General features: G+C 36.4%; 1 non-coding gene across 1 annotated transcript; it reads left to right on the top strand.

The window, feature by feature from the left end:
- The first annotated feature begins 249 nt into the window (after window positions 1-249).
- Window positions 250-320, top strand: TRNAD-GUC (transfer RNA aspartic acid (anticodon GUC)). Its single transcript has one exon. It is a non-coding gene; the product is annotated as a tRNA-Asp (tRNA).
- The last annotated feature ends 3,735 nt before the right edge of the window (window positions 321-4,055 follow it).

Here is a 4,055-nt window from a genome sequence, read left to right as displayed (position 1 = left end):
AAGTCCCCAAAATCAAAATAAATATAGGAAAAAAAATGAAAAAAATTAGATTATTAGATTAGAAGGGGGGCCAATTCTTGTTCTTGAAAAAAAAATGAATATTTCATTCAAATTAATAAAAAATTTGGGCCCAATCTGAAGAGAGTCTCCAGCCCAGCACTGCACAAATATGCTCCAGACATATATATCATATATGTGTGGACATATTGTGTATTATAGACATATTGTGTATCAAGAACGAAACAAAAAGCGGATATAGTCGAATGGTAAAATTTCTCTTTGTCAAGGAGAAGACGCGGGTTCGATTCCCGCTATTCGCCCAAAATGAAGTCATGTATTTCATATTCATGTCCAAAATTAGAAATGAAAATGAGAAAAGATTTGGAATAGTTAGTCATCATAGTATTGATTATTGATGTTAATGAAATGGACATTAAAGTTAATTTTATGTTTTCTACTTTGTGGATTCCGCACTTCAGGGTTAAGGCCAATAACACGTCATCGATCCTACGTACGTCTACGTCAGCATCACCTACTATCAATTGGTATTAGAGAATTAGGCTCGTTATTGCTTGAAAAACACAAAGTTTCTTTGAAGATTGAAGTCATTTCTATATTTCTCAAGATTTCACCATCAAATTTTCACCAAACTCTCAAAATATGATTCTTTCATATCCGTGGCAAACCCTTCTAAAATTCAAGTCATTTCACCAAGGAAATATTTGCCAAAATGTCAAAAAATTGTCAATTCTAAGCGCATAAGTCCCTCTCACCGTATATATTATACGTCACATAAGTCTTAGACTTATACGCCGCATAAGTGCGTACTTATACGTTTGAATTATGTTGACCTTCCTTACTTATACTCTTGACCTGCTTTGACTAAGAAGTTATACGTTAACCTAATTCAAACTTATCCGTTGACCATTTTCAAACTTATACGTTGACCAAGTTTGACCAGCAAGCGTTTGACCTAATTTTCACAAATGGAGAATCTCAACGCTTTTGTATCTTTGCCACTTTACTACAAAACTTGAATCTTGAGAACGAGATGGGGACATCGAACAAGCCCCTGAATCTGCTAAAGACGTAAGATTATCCCTCGTGGGCAGATAAGTTTGAGACGTACGTTCAAGCCTTAAACTACAAGACTTGGACCGCTGTTGAGGAAGAGTATCTGATCCCTAAAAACGAGAAAGACAGGAATTATCGTTTATCCCAAATTGAAGATAGGGTGAAACAGCTGTTTCTAAAGGAGAAGAAAATGCTGAACCTATTCCAGCAAGCCATTAAATCTGAGACCTTTCAATTGTTACAACACAATGGCTCATGTTACTCGATCTAGAAAGCGCTAATGAACAAGGATAGAGGAAACCCAGATATGAGAAAGAGAAAAATGACATTGCTGAAGAAGGAGTATGATATCCTTACTGAAGTCAAAGGAGAAACGCTTGCTCAACTAATTAAATATTATTGCCATCTCGTTAACGAAATAAAGAGGATGGGTATTGATAAGACTGAATATGAATACATTGATAAATTAGCTGATACACTTCCTGAGGAATGGGGTACATTTATAATGATTCAGTAGTCCAACCTCGTTGCCCACGCTCGATTGAATCTTGCACGTTTTATTGAAAAGCTGGAAGCGCAAGATTTGGAGTTAAGGAAGAAGCAGAAGATGATGAGTTCTGTGGTTTCCCAAGATATTGGTTTATATTACAAGAGCTCTCAATCGGTGGTTACCCTAAGTCCCAAGATACAAACAAAATTTTGTACTGAAAACACGGGACATGCTTTTGTGGGAAACATGCCTTCTACTCCTCAATATAGTAGCAACTATTCTGCACAATCCCAATCAACCAAGCACCCCCCTAGTTCTCAACAATCAGACCGTGATGTGTTATAGTGCAACATAGCTGTAAACATAAAAAATGCTAGTGGGATAACTCCAAAAAGTGTAAAAGAACACATGGCTTTCCTAGGGTCTGTGTTGGAGTCCTATAAATGCCTAATTACGGGCATGATTAGGAACTACAACATGACCAAGGAGGACTATGATCAAATAGAGCTAGAAGAAATGGAGATAATTAGGAGGGCACAACATTTTAAGGAAATTACTGGGAAAAATGTGTTAGAGGGGTCACCGTCAAAGCTGGGGTTTGATAAGTCAAAAGTGAGATGCTTCAAGTACAAGGAAAAGGGCTATTTCAAACGGGAATGCATAAGCAAGGAAGTTGGTGATAGCGGAGCTAATCCTTTTGGTCGGGATTACTACAAATAGGCAATCTATCACCGACCTACACCAAATGCAACTGAGTCTTCAAATAGTGGGAAAAAGCATGCAGAAGCTTCATCTTCTCAAACTAAAGCCTGTCATGCATCTCAGGCTGATGAGGGTTTTAATTGGAACTCTGTATTCCAAGCAAACATGGCTAAAAAGGTGGATTAGGTTGAAGAAGAAACTAAACAGGTTAAAAGTTGAGTGTGATGAAGAGGTTGAGGTAAGAGTGGTCAATGTGGTTGATGAGATCAAGACTAAGGATAAATTGGTAAACGAAGTTGTTGAGGATAAACAAGGCAATAAGATGGTTGGTGACAGTGTTGATGGTAAAATTGATAAGGATGCTGTAGATGACTCCGAGGATGATCTGCCTCACACATATGACACGATTCATTATGTACCTTCTGATTATCTCCAATCCATGTTTCATCATGATATTATTGAAAGTTTTGCAGCATGGTTTAATGGCGAGAAGGTGCCACATGGAAAGATTGATTTTAGAGATGCTGAAAAGGATGAACAAGCTGACGATTCAAAGCAAGTGGAAGAAACCAAGGAGCTAGCTCAGGATGCTCAAATTGATGGTTTTGTTGAGGACATTACTGATATGGAATATGAAGTTTCAAGCGAGGAGTTTTTACCTACGGAACAGGCATTTATGGCAAATCAGGTAACTCCTTCAAGGTTTGTGTGTGAAAATTGTGAGCTACCTTGTGAGGAGTGTGAATTTAAGAGTTTAGAAATAAAACAGCTTAAACAAATAGTCAAACACGATGAGACTGCCTTACTTGATCTTAAGTATGTAAAAGAGGCTTATGATAAACTACAAGTATGCGAGAAGAAGCTGTGGGAGAAAATCCTACAGGATGAGAAAATGGTTAGAATGTTAAAACACACTGTAGAAGATAAACAGATTGCTATAAACAGACATATATATTAGAAAATGATTTGAGAGATACACATATGATTTTGGGAATGCAGAACTTGTACGTGTTAAAAAATTTCTAGGCCAAAACCGTTATGTGCGGAGGATAACCCTTTTTTAAACCTCATTTATCTGTTCACCTTACTTGGAATAAACCCTTAGTCCCATTGAGCCTTTTACTAGCTATTTTCACTTGTTAAACATGTTTTGAAACCATTAAACCTTTGTGTTAAATCGGTTTTAATCAGGTTATGGTTTCTTATGTTTATGCTTTCATTAATATAGCCTATTTGTAATGCGTTATATGAGAAATGAAAAGAGAAAGAAAGAAAACAACAAAAGAAATTCACATGGAGATCAAAGATCCAATTCCACAAAGTTTGTTATGAAAGTCTATAAGTTTATTGTTCATTTTTCAATATTGGCTAATAAAAGTTTGGAATATGTTTACACGTTAGCCAATGGTAACCAAAACTGTTTATGGTAAGAATTTGATTTCTGTATAAGTATATGATATGACTAGATGATACGATGGTTGCGAGCTTTATTAGATTTCTCTAACACGACTTTTGTTAGATTCAGAAATTAAACCAAAAGGAATGTATATTGCGAGGGGTGTGGATTGCGTATAGATTAGAATGTGAATTGAATATGAGCCAGGTTGTTGGGGATGTCAGTCACTGCCTGTGTCACTCTTGGGAATTAAATTTTAGAACTTGTAATAGAAATAACACCATGTTAGGAGCTGAAATTTATGAAGCTAGTTAGTAGTTAATGCTTTGCATGAGAGATTTCTTATAGACACACAATATTCAAGTGTGGGGATATTGGATACGCTGGAATCGA

Source organism: Bidens hawaiensis, unplaced genomic scaffold (assembly GCF_021521415.1).
Source record: "Bidens hawaiensis isolate Kalapana, Puna unplaced genomic scaffold, B.hawaiensis_p1.1 tig00016941_1, whole genome shotgun sequence".
NCBI lineage: Eukaryota > Viridiplantae > Streptophyta > Magnoliopsida > Asterales > Asteraceae > Bidens > Bidens hawaiensis.
This window is presented reverse-complemented; position numbering and strand designations above follow the sequence as displayed.